Source organism: Vicugna pacos, chromosome 26 (assembly GCF_048564905.1).
Source record: "Vicugna pacos chromosome 26, VicPac4, whole genome shotgun sequence".
Taxonomy (NCBI): Eukaryota; Metazoa; Chordata; class Mammalia; order Artiodactyla; family Camelidae; genus Vicugna; species Vicugna pacos.
This window is the reverse complement of record NC_133012.1, coordinates 21931963-21950109: the sequence shown is the minus strand read 5'-3', so window position 1 is coordinate 21950109 and position 18147 is coordinate 21931963. Positions and strand designations below refer to the sequence as shown.

Below are 18147 nucleotides of genomic sequence, written 5' to 3'. Positions count from 1 at the left end.
GTGGCTCTTTGATCCAACTATTCTCTCATGGAAGGAGCTATCAGTAGAAGGCATCAGTATACATCTAGTCTAGTACTATAGCCTTTTATTCAAGGACCTCCGAATCCTCAGGTAGCACTATGACTGCATAACAAGAGAATTAACAGCCTGTTTATGCTGTTCACACTATAGCATTTTTTCTAAAGAGTGATTTTTTTGTTATTCATCAAATGACTGCCTGAGTTACATACTGCTCTTTCTCCCTAAAACTGGTGATCTTCCCTGGAGGACACACCGCAGGATAGGAGGGTGTGGGTGCCTGGGACTCACCCCTTTCTCCATTAGTCCGGGTCACTGTGGATAATTTCAGTCTACTATTATCGATCAAAGTTACATGTACATGTTTAAACTTAGACATCTAAGTTTGTTTCGACATTTAAAAAAGCATGTTTAGACAATAAATTTTACTGAATGGCTACTATGTGCCAGATATTATGCCAAGCCCCAGTGATACATCAACAGACAAGATGATCTGAGCAAACAACAAACCAACCTGAGAGTGTGGGAAACGGGCAAATGAAGCAACAAGCACGAGAAAGGAAATGTGCTGACGGCAATGCAAACAGGGTGTCACAGGGACACAGAGACAGGCACGCAGCAGAGTCACAGGGTGGAGGGTGGGTATCGGGGTGACTGCCTACAGAAAGAAACAATCGAAATAAATCTTCAGGAATGTGCTTGCAATGTATGTGCTTTATATTTTATTTGAAATATCGTTATTTTTATACTTTATGTTTAAACATTATCACAGTAGTTAGTCTGTTTCTACAATATCTAGGACAGTTTTTTACTAGAGAATTTTGCTGAAAAGTAGATTACAGTTCATCAATTTCGTTTCTTACAAAAAAAGTCCATGAGTTGAGCTTGTCCTGAAAAAGGGAACATTGTATGTATTTTTTAGGAAAGAAAGAACTATGGAAACCATTAAAAATGCTTATAAAGAGCAAGATGGCCAAGCAGGACACCCCTTTATGAGTTCCCCCTTTAACAACAACAGTTTGGTGATCATTGATGGCTAAAAGGGCCATCATGGGAGCTGTGGGGTCCAGCACGAGACTCCGAGGGTCCAGGGAGGAGTCCCACGCGCATGTGTAGGGGGTAATAGGTGTACGACCTCCGTCCCAGCTGCGGGCTCTGAGGCGGCCAGGGTACCGGCTCCAGCCCCTCTTGGCCGTGGTCCAGGAGCAGGACACTGACGGTCACTCCCAGGTGAGAGAGGCTTTGTGGATGTCCAGTAGCCCAACGGAGAAGTGGAGAAATTCCAACACACTATTGAAGCAAAAAAAAAAAAAATTTGGACTCATGGGAGAGGGTAAGAGAAACAAATTGACTTTCCTGACATCATCCCTCCCCCAAGGCGGGACCACTCAGGGCCAAGGGAGCCCTTCTCGGCCCAGGATTTCTCCTGTGAGGAACAGTGAGGGTGAGCCGGCTCCCCAGCTGTGTCACACAGTGAGAAAAAGCCCCACCTCTCTCGCTCCATCCAGAGCACCGAGTCCTGAACCGAGTCCTGCCTGGGGGCCAGCGAGCGGCTGGGAGAACAGCAGCCTGGGCTCCCACTGTTGTCAGAGGAGCTTGGGCCCCACTCACTAGATCAGGGGCTCCGTCAGGAGGCACGTCCACGAGCCGCTGGGACACCTTGCCCGCGGATCCCGCCAGGTGGCCCCCCGGCACTCCCAGTGGCCTGCACACACTCCCGCCTGGTGGCTGTGAGAGAGAGCAGGCTTGGACGGAGGGTGAGTGAGCACACGGCAGGCAGCGCACGAGGGAGCAGTGTATGGAATCGTCACTTGGTCCACCTTAACCATGCAGTGGTTTATGCCGGTTACCCCCTCGTACGGCTGGAGCACAATGCCTAGAGAAGTCCGGAGTCCTGTAGTTAAAATGTGGTGCATAGTAGGAGACCACAAAATGCTTGTTGGGTCTGTTCATTTAAAAGGAGACAAAAATCATCTACAATCGCACTGCTTTAAATTGAAGAGACAGGAATGGAAATGATACGTTACTGCTGGCAGAACAGCGGTCGCCGAACTTTTCTATGTCTGTTGCTGTTGGGCAAATAAAAAAATATGTTGTATTGAAATGATTTAGGAAAATGTTAGCTGAAAGAAAAGTGGAAAGGTTTTCTTTTTGCAAGATCTTTTAAAACTTTAATATATTATGCAGTATTTCCCCGAAATTATCCATCAGGGAAAGTGTTGCTTTCTCCAGAATATCTACTAATACGTCACAGAACTAGTGTTTCACAAAACGCTGTTGGGGAAATACTGACCTGAGGAACATGGGAGAAATTTCAGGAAAGGGAAGCACACATTTGTCAATGAACTCAGTGTCCCCTAAACACATGTTTTTAAGAGATGTTCTTTTTTTTTTTTCTATTACTAAATCAAATCTCTATCCTGGGCTTCCATTCCACTTGAATGAAGAGACTTTTATTTAGTCCATTCCAGGTAAACTCAATTTCAGGTTATAAAACCAGCAGCCTGAGATTTTCCTCTTTCCCACCCCCAGCCCCCAGTTGTGGCATCACAATGCTGCTGAGCTGACGCAGGATCTCAGCGCTGGCACCGGACATCTGGTTCTCATCTGGCGACTGTCCGCTTGGCAACCAGCTGTGGTTTACACAGTCCCGTCTGCTTCTCAGTTGTTGTTATTCTTCTCTGAAATGTCTGCCTTTACATCTGTCTCCCCAAACCGCCTGTCCACACCACATCCACCACCACGTCACCTCCTCTTGACTGAAAGACTCCTCCGTGTCAGCCAGCTCTCTTACCAGCTCATCCCGGGCCTTTCTCAAAATGAGGGAGAAACTGGGCTGTTCCATCACTACCATTCTGGGTCCGTGGGACATCTGTCTGAGACCATCTCTCACCCTAACATGATTCCCATGTCAACTGGTGCAAGGAACTGCCTGCAAATGCCACCCCCCAAGGTTCAAAATAGAAAGTCTCCTTTGCAGCGTCCACAGACTTGCTCGTAAAGGAAACCTGGCCCTGGGGAGCAGAGGACTGGGATGTGGAGGGTGACTGCCGAAGACCCCACTTGAGACGCCATCCTTGATCGGTAGGACGGCTGCACATCCAGCGGTTTTCAGCTGAGTCACTGTCGGAGCCTGCGAGCAGGACAGAGTGGGCCTCAAAGGGTATCTTAATTTGATCATCCGTAACAGTCAGTGGTGAAAATCAGTTTACTGTAATCTCTGTGTCCTGAGTACATTCTAAAGATTCATTTTTACACTTTATAAAACTTCTCAAAAACATACTGACATGTGTTGGGTTGAGTGTCTCTTGCAAATGCAGTAACTTTATCTCAACTTAGATACTTTGAGCATAAGGAGGAGCATAATTAACACCAACGTAAGTGACGGAGTCACGTCAGGCAGACGCCGCTGAATGCATGGCCTTGTGAATAAGCCAGACAAGTTTTCCTAAACAGTGAAAGGGATTTGAAAAAGAAAATTCTGATCTTGGTGCAAAACAAACAGTAAGACGAGACAGGCAGCCTGCATTTCCCTAATGACACCTCTGTAGCGGGGACTGAGGATCAAGCTGAAACGACCACAGGCCACGTCCCTCCCTGAGCTGGAAGCTGAGAGCACGCCGCAGGGTGAAAGGCAACTAGCCTGCTTCGGGTTCTGTCGCACGTCGGGCGTTTCCATCACGGCGCTGCGCTTGGGTAGGTGCTCGCAGCGCTTATTTTTTAGATAAGGAGACTGAGGATCAGAAAGATGAAATAATATATCCAGGGTCATGAAACTCGAAGGTGGTGGAGCTTATCCCTACGTCTGTCTGTCGACAAAGCCCACGGCATCAGCTTCCTTATCAGAGACATGTATTCTGCAAGAGATGAGAAGGAAGAAATATATACATCTATTCACTGGGTTCTTAAAATTTGAGTAGAGGAGTTATAAGCATCTACCATCTTTCTCATCCCTTTTTATAATCAATAGATTTCAAGGCATATGCTTTACGCCCATGAAAAGGGTCAAGGGCGGTCCTTTGTGCCTCACGCAGGTTTCACTTTTTTCCATCTTGGGCTGAACATCCTCATGCGTCCTCTTGTCATCTCGGGGCCAGTGAGACACTCCCCGTTCCCACCCAACTCCTCAGGGAGTCCTGGTACTTAGGGACTTTTCCTCCCCTCTTGAGCTTTCCTATTTCTCAGGCAATAGAGCCCTCACAGAAAATCCGATACTTGGTTCAATCTTCCAGAGTAGCTGGCTTTAATAAAGTGTCCTTCATAGGAAAGCAGACCCCGGTTCCCTGCTCCTTGCCGGGCTAGCGTGGGTCTTCTGAGGCCCAAGGGCAGGCTCTGTCCCCCGTCACACAAGCAGCATGTCCTTGTCATGCTAAGGCATCTGGAGAATCATTGTGCCCTGGAGGAAGAGAGGAGGGAGAGGTCGGCTCCCTGAGGGCAGGAATTGTTATTTCTTCTGTTCCTTGATGTATCCCAAGAGTCAGGTACTGGAAGAGTACCTGGGACATATTGGTGGCCATTAAATATATTCGAGTGCAGTAATAGAAGGGAGAAAAGTAAAAAAATGAGTCTTTCCTGCTGCCTGGCTCTTTCTCATTTCCCTGTCTGGTCCTCCAAGGTAAGTGGTGATGTGGTTATGGTTCCCCAGGTCCTTGTGGAAGCTCCTTGTTGAGTTCAAGTGCATCATTTGGCCACTGGGAATATGAGAATTAAAACCTGACTCACTCTCCGCACTCCAAGTTCTGTGGCTGTAACTTGTTGAAACTGTTATACATTGAGTGTGCACATTTTATTTCTGTAGGTGGGTGGAATGGGGTGCCAAGATTGTGGAGTGTGGTGGTACAGATCTATACCAGATAGCTTGCTCTCGGCCTCACTGACCCAGCTGGAGCTGGTTGCTCTTTTCTCGTTGGGTTTCTGTCCTGCATACTAGAATTGACTGGAGTTTTCACTGATGAATACGTAACCTGCCAAGTTTCTTAAAAAGCGTCCTAACCCTATAAAATTTTATGTGCCCTAGAGTGTAGGCTTTTTGACATTTTCTGCTGCTTGGACTTCAGCCGGCCAGTGACATTACTTCCGGTCTCAGGATAGTTTTCTGTCCCACCACCAGGCGTCAAGAACAATGAGTCAGCTCGCATTGGCATTATCAGAAGGGAGCCATGCTCCAGAACTATGTTTTTTCGTCTTTCTCAGAACTGACATTCATTTATTCAGTGAATATTTATTGAGCACCTACTATGTGTCTGTCACAGTTTAAGCATTCAGGAGGTATCAGGTAACAAAACAGACAGTGACAAACTTAAGTGAGAGAGAGACGTGGTAGAGGCAGGTGGTGCATACAGATCAGAAGCGGTTAGAAGACGGAAGGAAGGTAAGAAGTAATCAGGAGGAAGCTCCTGGCAGGCGGTGGTGGGAGAAGCCAAGAAGAGTAGCCACGGCCCAAAGGCAGATGTCGAGAAGGGTTGGGGTCCGCTGGCGTCCTCTGTGAAGCAGACATCCAGGACAGGATGAGGTGTGCAAGAGATTAATTTTGGGGGGACCGCCCAGGAAGGAAAAAGGAGACAGAGCCAAAGAAGGTAAAGAGAAAGAGCCTTCAGAGCTCCGTGAAGCTCTGACCCTGTGAAGCAGAGGGAAGGCAGGAGCCCTGGGGAGGAAGAGACTCACTTTGTAGGGACCTCTGATGGCCTCCCTGATGGGGGACTCGGAGCCAAAAGTGAACTGAGGAGTCCCCTGTCTCTTAGGGAGCACCTGCGTTCCCCCTGTGCTGGCTGAGGGTGTCGTTGGGGTTTATGGGCTTATGCACGAAGGAAGGAGTCATTAGAGGGGTACGGTGGGTACGGTAGTTGGTGCTGATCAGTTATGGTCGCCACAGCAGGATACCTGCGTGGTGCATTTTTTCTGAGTGGTGTCCTCAGAATTCAAGAAAGCTGGAAGGAGGAAAGCAGAAAGAGACGGGACTGGAGAGGAACTGTGTGCATTTACCGGAGACACCATTGCTGAGCCAGGGAACAGCACATCCTAGGCATTAATTAAATGCTGTTGAATTTTTACATTATTTTATTTTGGGGAATTTTTTTCTTGTTGGTCTTCAGTGTAGAGAACTAAATATTCTTGAATAGTAATTAATATAATACAATGAAACATAGTACCATAGTTTGTTTCAAAACCAATCTCTTATTTTTATTGGACATAACTTGCCAAGTCTTGTGTTCCATCCTTCATATAAAACATTTACTAGATTGTGACATAACAGACATGCCAATAATTCCAGTTTCCTTCTACCCATATTATTATCTTCCTTTTCTTTTTGGCGAGAAAAAGAAAAAAATATACATATATATTTGACCACCCATGATATGAGGCTTTATACACGTTGGCTCATATAAGATGCAGGTCTTTTTTCAGCTGTAGCAATTTATGAGATAATATTTTATCTTATATATGCTATTTTAACTTAGAGATGCTGCAAGAATTTGAAAACCATAGATAAACCATCGTTCCAACAACTATGAAATTTCACAAATTTACAGGCATTTTTCTGCTTAGAAACCTCTGTTAGTTTTAGAGATTTGGTTCAGCAGTTCCCAGAGTTTGAATGCTTGAGTAAAACTTTCCCCCAAACAAAAGTACTGAACAAATGGGCTGAAATTCTCATGAGAAGTAACCTGTCAAGATTTTCAGTACTTCCTACAGTGGCTGAGGGAGAGAATCCCAACAGAATGTGAGTTTTATTTTTAATGAATTGCTACTTTTTTTCCTTCTTTTTAGAAATATGTTACAAATAAGGATGCATAAAATATAATAATCCAAAGTTTACAAAGCAAGAGCATGTCTCTATTCAGTTAGGAAAAGAAAAATTGTTGTAAAAATGTGCCTGCCTTACCGCTCCGACAGAAGCCATATGCTCCTAAAATACGACCTCTTAAAGAAATAGGAATCTTTGCATTCCTTTAGACAGCCAGATGACTGATCACTACTATTTTATTCTAGTAGAAAATAAGTATGTGCTAATGATATAAAACTGTAAATCCTTGCTAATAAGATATGAATCGGTAAAAGCATGAAGTATAGAAAATGAATGTTTAAGGAACTGGACCAAAGCTAATTAAGTTCCACTTTGCAATGATTTCTCTCCTCAGCCCCTCTCTCTTTTTTGCCTTAAGGCATAAAGAATTTACTGCTAACATTTGAACCTAACCAATAACAAACTCAGTTTATGTTAGAAAAAAATAATTTGTACTAGTGCTTTGCAATATTTGGTTCTTTTAAAGCAGACACTCACTAGAATCATCCTGTCACTCACTCCGTCTCCTTGCTGAGCAAGCCCCTTCCTGGAAAAAGTATATTCTTCAGGACAAACCTGTCTCAAATATTTCAAGTTACAAATGGGTGAAATTCAAAGCAATGTGCTTTCAGAAGCAGGGGGAGAAAACTCGCAGGAGTCCACACGGGGAGGGTTTGCGTGCTGAGAGACTCAGAGATGTATTCATAAATCCGACAGAAGTTAAGGACCCAGGAAAGAGACCATTAATAAAATGGAAACGCCCCAAAAACTGAATGCCGTGAAGTACAGAGTGAGTCCGTCCACAGCCGCCTCTGATACCTGCTTCTACGCTTCTGTTCAGTCGAGCAAAAATCCTGTCCAAGGTCCTGCCCCATCACTTTTCTTGAGATCTTGGCTGACAAGGAAACAAAACGTCTCTTCACCTCCATCTAAATGTTCTCTCAGATACTTGAATATGATGATTGAGTCCAAAGTAAATGAGTTTAAAAAAGCTCATATTAGACAAAGTGCACCTGAGAGAAGATTAAATGAGAACCAATTTCATACCACCCTAGAAATAAAAGTATCTGCTTACCTTGATTAAAGTTGGAATGATTTTGTTTTTAAATATAGCATGATAATATAGAAGTCAGAGGAACTTAGACGTGGAGAGGGAAAACTTAGAAATGCTTTCAGTCAAGGCCTTCATTTAAGACAAGTGCAAATGTTCTAGAGAAGGTAGATTACTAGACTAAATGCTGAGTTGCAACCACATTGAAAGATTAAGTAATTATGGAGATACCAATATATCATTAAGGTTTCCAGAGGATTCTACATCCAGTTTTGTTTTTCAATTATTTTAAGTGTTTCTATTTTTACTTTTGAATTGAATGGATTTTTGGGGCAGTTTTTATTGTTCAAGTAATCCATGCAAGTATGTTTTGAAATGCTAGCAATGGAGGAAGATATCAAATGTAAAGTAAAATTCTTAACCGTTCCCAATCCCTTTTCCCTGAATTCTATAGATCATGAACAGTGCAACTTTCTAGTTTCTTTTGTAGTTATTATTATAATATTTCATTAGGTATTTTTCTTTACTTACGAGATTTAAAGTCTATTGTCCTCTGATAACATAGCTAGTCCTAGTCAGGACGTGGTGGGTCCTTTCAGTCTAAAGGCTTGAAAGGAACATTTCTGTAATCCTTTCTCTACATTTTCTTTCCCAAGAGTATGCACGCTCTCCCTTTCTAGAACTCTTCTCAGATAAATGTTGGACATCTTAAAATTTGCCTCCACCCCTGTGCACTGTCTCTGATCTCCTCAGTCCCTTTGTCTTTTGCTGCATTTCTGGTAGATGGACTGCCTAACTCTGTCTTCGAGATCTCCAGCGAAGACTTGAACTGTTGCGTTTTGTGCTGTGCACTGACTGTTCGGGAGGGAGGGAGCACGACCACTCATTTAACATCCAAGAGCTCTTTCTTTCTACTCTGCTCTTTTATTATAGCAATTTGATCTACTTTAATCTATTTTTAGTAAGTATGCTCTCCTCTGGAATCTGTTTAAGAATTCCAATTTAAAGAAAAAAAATTATCTTCAGTTCCCAGAAATATCTCCGTTTTCTCCAAGGGAAATTTCTCTCTCTTTTTTTTTTTTTTACATCCTTCTTCCTTTCCATTTTTCTCAAGTCTGACAACCCTTCAGGGTCCTTTCATGTCTCTTAGTGAACAAATTTGTTGATGTTCTCTACAGTTTCAAGGTCTGTTTTCCCCACAATCCTGTACCCTTCTGTGCACAGCAGGGGGCAGGTTCTAGATAATTCGGTGAGTGAGTGACTTGCACCAGCAGCTTCTGAGTCAGGAAGGAGGGCCAGGGACCCTGTGGGCAGCAAGATAGGAGAGCCGGTCTCTGAGGATGGAGTTGTTTAGTGTGTCTTACTTGGGGGGCCCTGTTTTGTCTTTTCTCCCCTCTGGGCTTCATGTGGAAATCCAGCTTCCCCTTGGAATCTGCACTGCTTCTCCCTGAGGCCCCAAGCCCTCCGATGAGCCTTCTTCTCCAAGGAGCCCGCCTGCCGCCCCGAGAGAAGAGCCCTCAGGCTTACCTGACGGCAGAAGCAGCAGCCTCCAGCCCAAATCCAAGCAGGAGAGAGGAGGAGGCGGCCTGGGCCCGGCTCCTCTGAAGTGCGTCCGGGGTGACCCAGGGCCGTCTGCCTGCTGACCTCTCCGTCACTTTCTCAGCTTCAGAGAGACACCGTCCCATGGCGGAGAAGGGCATTGTCCCCGAGGCCAGGCTGCCAGTACCCAGGCTGGACTCTGCCACGTACATGGAGGTGATGGTCACAAGTTACTCATCCCTCTGTGCATCTGTGAAGTGGACAGTCACAGCCTGTACATCCCAGGATTGCAATGAAACTAAATTATTTAATACACGTTGTATTAGCTTGCCCGGGCTGCCAAAACCAAGATTATGGACTGAGTGGCTTAAACAACAGAATTTTACTGTCTGACGGTTCTGGAGGCTAGAAAGCCAAGCTGAAGGTGTCGGCAGTGTTGCTTTTTCGGAGGCCTCTCTCCTTGGCTTGGAGACGGCCGCCTTCTCTCTGAGAGCTCACGTGGCCATGCCTGCATCTGTGCGTCTGTGTCCTAGTCTCCATACATCATATGGATACCTGTCACGTCGGATTAGGGCCTGCTCATAAGGCTCTGCTTTGCCTTAGTTACCTCTTTAAAGACCTTTAAATTTCAGAATTACAGAAATCCTAGGAATCGCGTTCTGTTTTTTCCCCAGAATGTTCTTTGCTATGCCGTCACTTCTGAGAAAATTCTGGAAAATCAAGAATATTCTTAAATCTTTCCATTCTAATATATGGATAATATTCTGTGTGGAGCTAAGTAGGCAGGCAGTCAGCTGGGAAGACTGAATGCATTCCTTCTTGACTTCTGGAAAAACCGTAATATACGGGTTTTTCAGTCAATAACTATACCAAGTTGGTCACTTTGATTTTTGAAAGGTAAATTATCCCCAAATCCTGGCAGTAACTTTCAACTCAGCATTTTTTCCCTAGAAACACACAGGTGGCCAGAATACGAATAGCCTTCAGACTGAAGGAATGTTCGAGGCTGAAGGGAATTCCTCAAGCAGAATTTCTGAGTCGCTTGTCCCTGTGCGTCAGCGCCAGGAGGAAGGGCCTGGTCTGGGAAGAATGGAAGAGTTTCCTTGTTTCCTTTTCAATCTCCTGCCCACTTGGGTTCAGTGAAGGGAGCTCACAAACGTTCCCAGGACTGGCAGGACTGGGGGCCTTTCTGGCGGGATGAGGAAGACACTGGGGAAGCTGCCCCCACGGCTGGTGCCGATAGACACCCGCCAGCATAAAGGGAGTCACGGTGCTGACGCACCCCTCTTTAGAGCCGGTAGCCTAGTCTGCAGCTCGCCCGACACTGTCCCCAACCCCGTCTGCGCAGGGCCACGGGCTCCCCCCTCACACACGGTGATGGGGAGAGAGGGGAGAGTCTGTGGGAAGTATGACCTTCTCACAGAGGGGTCTCGGCTGTGAATGACGTTCTGAAAAGACGATAATCCCTACTGGCACCTCGTATAGCAGGGGGGGCTCCCAGCCCCTGACAGTGGTTGAGAGTCTCGGATTTTTGCTCCAGAGAGATGAGGAGGAGGAAATATGGGGGTCCAGGATCCCCTGGGAGGAGAGAATCTTAGCGTTATGAGAGAAAGAGACGGGGAGAAAGAAAGGGAGAGGAAAGAGATGCTTTACTTTCCTTTTTGACCCCTGTGGTGTCAGAATAAAGAATACATTTGGCCCAGAATTCATCCAGGCGGAAATGACCTAGACTTGGTCCCCCTCTTAATAAACTCTGAATCCTCCCCGAGTCTGGTGGGCTCTGTAGTTTCAGAACTTCTCAGAGCAGGGAATTCAGCGGTTGTGCCTGTTGGCCGCCCGGGGACGCAAAGTGTGCGCGGTCACATGCAGCAGGGGGAGCCCTCCAGGGAGCCAGGCTGCCTTCTGCTGGTTCTGTTTCCCTCGAAAACCCAGACACAGACTCACGTTTCTGCCCCTGCTTCTCAGCCCAAGGCAAACGGGAGAAACAGTGCACAAGCCAAGACAGGAAAAGAGTCGCCCTTAACTAGAAGAATTGGGAGCCGCCAGCAGGAAAAGCCACCAGAGGTTCTCCAGACAGCCCAGCTTCCCGGCTGTCCTGCATGTAGCAAGAAACACCACAGAGGACCAGACCTTCCCCTCCTCAGACTCCCAAGAAACCGCTGCATTTATGAACAAATTTAAGGACACAAATCATTAGCTCCTTCGTCGGGTCTGTGGGAAAGTACCCTACCCGGGACCACCTGTTGTGAATGTCTGCCTCCCTCGCAATGATGCTCTGCCTTAAATTTATTTTGTCAGGCAGTTAATTCTCAAAGAGCACAGACTCAGATCGCAAGCACATATGTTTGCCTTTGAAATAAAGTTGTTAATGGCTAAACGTATTCCTGGTTCCTGGTTTCACAAGCTCAGGATGGCAGGCACCATAATGTTTTCCAAGTCCTGGTGACTGTTTTTCTTTGCACGGGGCACTGGCCTGTCTCTCACATTCACAGCTGTTGTACGTGCTTTGCATTTAGAAGAAGAGAAGTGAGTGGAGAGGGAGAAAAATCACTTGTGATCGGTATGTGAACACAAGTGGGCTTGCATTCTCCCTCTCGGTCCCTGGAGTGAGTCAGTTGTCTGATATGGATGCACTTGGCTAAAAGGAGCAGGAGTCCATGCAGGTACAGGAGAACTGGGTTAATTAAGATAAAGGTCCTTTGACTTTAAACCACAAAAACAGCATCCCACGGTCAAGGGAGTGAAGCAAAACTCCTTTGCCGTCAGTGGTGAGGAAGGAACCAAGAGCAGCAGTCCAGGGTCAGTGAACCCGGTGGCACAAGGACTCCCTCCCACCAGCGGCCAGTGGCTTCAGATTCTGCAGAGGAAAACTGCCAGCGTTCTGGTGAGGTCACTGGTCTTAGAGTAGAAAGGCTTTTGTTAATTTGCCTTTGAAGAAAGTTACATGTCTGCAGCATTTACTGTTCATTCTAAATATGCGTATATCTCAAGAGATATAAACTGCATTATTACATACGCAGTATCACCTACATCTCTATAAATAGACCTACACACACACACACACACACATATCCTTGGATGAATATTCAAGAAATAGCGGTGGAACCAGGGAAGAGGAGGCAGGTTTTTACCTTTTGTTTCATACCATTCTGTAGTGTTTAATTTTCTTTGTGCAAGTATGATTTTGGTAATAAAAGGAAAGATGGTAATAGCTATGAGATATTCCTTCTAAAACCCACATACTGTAAGATGATCCGTGTTATCAGAGCTGTCTTATACCGGAATATTCCAGGCGGCGTTCCGTCAGGCCATATTGTGAAGCACGGTTTTGTGGCAGTTGGTTCTGCCTTGTGTGGGCAAAGTGGAGTTTTGGTGATTTTCTTTCCAACATCACCTCTGCCAGGCAGGGAAGTTTGGATGGGACGAATGCACTTTTCAGTTTATGTTTCATTGTGCCACGTTCATGCTCAAAAGTGTCCTGATCTGGAAAATAAAATTTAAGAATGAAGGTAGATTGAATTACATTAAGGATGGAGAAATTGAAGCTTGGTAACTTGCTCATGATTTTGTTTTCAACTTTATCTGTCTCACCTACTGATTTCAGAAATTCACTTGTACCCTGTCATCGACTGTCTGTTCTTTAGAACATTCTCGCACACAGACCCCCTGTGTCCTGTAATCCTTTCCATTGACTCCCAGCTTGTTCCAGTAATGTCCCGCGGACCCTAGTATAGGTGTAATGCAGTTCCAGAAACAGTGTGTCTTTGTGCTCAGTGCGAAGCCCGCTCCCTTCAGGGAGCTTTCACTGGACTGTTAGCCTAGACCCCTTTCCCCAGTTACGCCCCCTCACTGTCCCTTTCAAAGCAGTTACCCGCGCGTGAAGACTTATCTGATGAAGTTCCAACACTCGCCATACCCTAAGCTCCTTGCAGGCAGGGAGTACTTCGTCTCGCCTTTCCATAAATTTCCCCAGCGCCGAGAGCACGTGGCGTTCACAGCACGGACGGTGGTGCGCACTTAGGAAGCACTTGTTGAAAGCATTATTGACCACGTGTCACTAGAAGAGCCGGAAGAGGGGCCCTGGCCTCTCACGTGGACACCAAAACAAGGGCGGGTGGCGGAGGGGAGCGGGGCGCTTTCTTCAGAGGCTCAAACCCTGCAGTGACAAAGCCAGAGTACCTGAGGTTTTGTGAAGCAGGTACAAACCCCTGCCTCAGAGGTAACTGACTCCTGAAAAACATCTCCATTAGGTCACTTCGTTTTAATGCTTTTATCACTTCATTTAGTCCAACCTCGCTGTTCAAGACTGGCCTCCACTAAGCTCCTTTTTCATTTCTTACTCCCAATGCCAGTGCGGATTCTTCATGGCAATGCTTTTGTCTTATCCTAATTATTTTAATATTTTGATCACTGTGTGGTTACGAATGGCAACTTGAAGAAAACCACAGGCAGAGTGCCTTTGGGAGAGCAGTTATCCGCAGTGAAGAGCGGGGCAGGGTGGGCGCGACTGAGAGGGGCTGCCGGCGGCTGGCTAGGCCTTTTCAGTGGCAACACTGACGTTGTTTTTAAATATTATTACTGTTGTCCCCATTTTATATCTGCATGCTTCATCTAACATTGAAGCTCAGAGAATGACAGGAGCTAAGTGCCCTCAGTGGTTACAATTTTCTTCTCTGAAATAGCCAACCACTTCAACAGGCGTTTCAAGTTAAGGTAGGAGACTTAGTGTTTCCATTTCGGTCCTGACCTTAAATGAGGGCGGTCCAGTTGAGTGCTGCCCCAGGTCTCCAGATTCCATCCAAATCTTTCTTCCTCTAAAAATATTAGAATTGTAGCTTTAAAAAAAAAAAAGGCTTCAAAACTTAGGATTTTTTAATGTAACTTTTCAAGCTTTAAAGTATTTTATGTTTAAAAAAATTATCATGACATGTCACATTTTCATTTGCAATGACAGCAATATGCACAAACATAGGTGCCTGATGAAAAAATGTCCTTTGAATTAGCGGGCTTTATATTTAGCAGCAGAAAGGGCATGCAGTATCGGTTGCTCTTGGCATTGTTCTTAGATTTGACTAGCCCATAGGGATGCTTTAAGACTAACGAGTGTGAACTCTTATATGGTTAAATTAAGAAACTGATATATCCAGTAGCTAAAAATGCCTCCTCCTTTGAGCCATCCAATGATTTACCCAAACAAGGATGTCTGTTTTTTATGATTTACAGTTTCTCCTTGTAGGTAGGAAAGAATTAACTAAACATGTGTATAAATTGAAATTTTAAAGATGTATTGCTTTAGAATACACAGAGGACCTTATATTTGAATGACATCAGAGTTGGACCAACGTTTTAAAAAATTATTATTTTTTTACAGTTTTCAACAGAGACTACAGTAAGTATTCAAAGAAAACAAATGCCGTCTCTGAATTCAATCCTAGTTGGTGTCATCTCTTATTGTTGTTCTTATTTATATATCACAGCCTGAAGCTTTTGACAATGTCTGTATGTTCATCTATTAGGCAAAATGGAAAAATGAATCACAAAGACCAATAAGAAAATTCATTGACCCACTAAGACTTGTAGGTTAATTTAATGTAGGGAGAAAACTCTATTTTAAATGTGATGATACACGAAGAGAGGGAGACTATTTTACATTGTACTTTCCCTCCAGCAAGGCAAAGGGACACTTGATCCTTCTGTTTTCATTTCTTTTCTTTCTTAAATTATTATTTAAACAGGACAAAAATAGTGTGATGCAGAACAAATGTCATTAACTCTAGAAAGCAAAACAGCAAATGAACCTATTTCAATCAAATGCCTAGGATTATTTTAATCAAGCATTTATTGCCAGCGGGACAGTGCATTTGGCCTCTCTAAACCACCCTCAGTCCATTAGAAACCTTTATTTCACTTATTAGCCTGCTTCTTTTGTATACTTTTATTTTTCCTATTAATTTTTGAAGAGGGAACCTGGCTTCGATTTTTTTTTTCAGTGATGTTTTAATTTTTTACCCAGTCTTATCACTGGATTGGCAGAAACCCAGAAAGCCAAAATGACTAGCCCCAGGGTTCCCAGGGAGATGGAGGTGCTCGGCAAGAATTAGAATTCAGGAGGAAGGCTGACTTCCAGCTTTTGTTTTAACCATGATGATGCAGGGCACAGATCCAGAACTTATCCTCCAAAACTGAAATCATTTATTTTCTTTGAACTGTGTGGGGTAGGTGGAAGGGACAGACTTGAACACACCCCTCCGCCAAAGTTTCAAGTTGTTATGTCGTCTGTGAAGATGAATGGATTCTTAAAAAGATTTCCCTGGTTGGCAAATAGCTTTGCTAAGTGCCCAGTTCACACACAAAGATCGCAAGACTCAGTAGAAGGTCCTCAACATGAAAGGTGCATTCTAGAGACCTGAGGAAACCCCCAGACTCCTCTTGATTCTGATTGTGGCATTTTCCTCATCTTTAAAAGATAAATAATAATATCTCCTTCACTTCTGTGAGGACTAAATGGACAACAAATCAAAGGAGAACAAGAGGGCTACAGTCAGGTGCAAATGTTGGGCAAGAGGCTGATGTAAATGGGGATCACCCAGAACTGCCTCTGTTCAAATCCAAGGCCAACTTGTGGTTTCTTTATATAACATACAAGTCAAACAAAGAAAAACTATTATTTTTTCCTTAAAAGAAATTTCTTAAGCATCTTAAAGAATGATATGGTATCCCATTATTGATAAATAACAGGTTAATTAACTCAACCCCACTGTACTTTTCCGCATTCCTCACTTTTGTTGTTGAAAGTTACGAAGAATGTAAATTATTTTTTAAACATTTTTTGTTGGAGTATAGTTGATTTACAATGTCGTGTTAGTTTAGATGTACAGCAAGGTGATTCAGTTATGAATATATATATTTCAGGTTCTTTTCCATCATAGGTTATTGCAAGATACTGAATATAGTTTCCTGTGCTGTACAGTAGGACCTGGTTGGTCATTTATTTTATATGTAATAATGTGTGTGTGTTAATTCCAAACTCCTAATTGATCCCTCCCCCAGACCCCTTTCTCCTGTGGTAACCAGAGTTTGTTTTCGACGTCTGTGAGCCTATTTCCAGCTTCTTTACTCCTCTTTTCTGCATTTACTAAGATAAATGGAAACCAGATTCCCCTACTTTTTCTAAATTATCGGTCTTTTTTTTTTCTGTCTACCTCTATCCTGTCCAGCCAGCAAACCATACCTTTTGACTTGAGTAAAGATTTCTAGGCCAATATAATCAGCATCAAATCCTCTTTTTTTTTTTTTTTCCTGAATTCTTTCGACTTTCCGGTACCCTCTCCTTACTCCTAGAGCTGAGAAAACCAGACCCTTCCCTATTTACCAAATCCGACCACCGTTACGAAGTGCCGGGCACCGTGCTCAGCACTGGATGCCTTCTCACCATTGACTTTTTGTCTCTGCTCACCTGGCCCAGGGCTCCCTCCCACAGGCTCTGTGCCTGCTAAAGGCGCTCCTGTCCTGGGAGAAGACCTGCTTATTTTCTCTCTCTCTCTCCACAGTGCCAAAAAAGCCTAAAAACATAGCCTCAATTTGCTACCTCCTGTCTCCAACCAGTGAGCACCACTCACGCTTGGTAGGCCGACTTTGCACCTGCCATTTAGGCCTAACAATCATTGTGAAGTTGGTGCTGCCTCCATTTTACAGGCAGAGGCACCGAGGCAGAGCGCATGAGTACCATGCCCCAGTCTCACCAGCAGCAGCTGAAAGAACAAGGATTCAAACACAGACCTTCAGGCTCTGGGACCCTTCTGTTAACCAGAAGAAGCTGTCCCTGTCACCCTCAATGACCAACATGAATGCTGAGATTTTTAAAAATTCTTGCTCCTGGCTTTGTTCCCGTCTTGTTTCAAGATTACCAGTAAGTTCAACACAGCTTCTTCTATTTATTTTTTGGGGGGGACAGGGTGTTCGGTTTGTTTGTTGGTTGGTTGGTTTATTTATTTATTTATTTTAATGGATGTACTGGGAATCGAACCCAGGACCTCCAGCATGGTAAGCGCTACCCCCCCAAAATAGCTGCTGCTGCTGCTTTTTTCTTAAGTATAGTCAGTCATGATGTGTCAAGTTCTGCTGTCCAGCTTGATGTTTCAGTCATAGGTATACATACATATATTTGTTTTCATATTCTTTTTCATTATAGGCTACCATACGAGATTGAATATAGTTCCCTGTGCTCTACAGAAGAAACTCGTTTTTTTGTAATCTATTTTATATATAGTAGTTAATATTTGCAAATCTTGAACTCCCGGCTTATCCCTTCCCACCCCTTTCCCTCTGGTAAGCACAAATTTGTTTACTGCGTCTGTAAGTCTGTTTCTGGTTTGTAGATGGCTTCTTAATCTGAGAGTAGAATGCCCCTGAATAGCATTCTTAAGACACCCACCTCCATCTCCACTTTATTACATGCGTCCTGGGGAGACTTGGAAGGAGCCATCCTGGGGCCTGCTGCGGTGACTTTGAACGACAGAGCTCAGCGGCCCTTCTGGGCCACCTGAGGCAGAAGGAAGGACGGGGCGTGTTGACGGGGAGGGAAGGAAGGCGCATGGTGAGGGGGTGGTGTGAATGATGGTCTGACTGGGCGACAGGGAAGCAGGGAGCGTCCAGGCAGGCATCCTCGTTCTTGATGCAGCAAGCCCGCTGCCTACAGCCCCTCGTTCGCAGGCGGCAGGGACGGGGGGGGGGGGGGGGGAGCTGCCTTTGGTCG

At 44.7% G+C, this 18147-nt stretch overlaps 1 protein-coding gene across 1 annotated transcript in view; it reads left to right on the top strand.

Annotated features, from left to right (window-relative positions):
* TENM3 (teneurin transmembrane protein 3) overlaps positions 1 to 18147 on the top strand; it is a 1525061-nt gene that overhangs the window by 538619 nt on the left and 968295 nt on the right. The gene's annotated exons all lie outside the window — the stretch shown is intronic.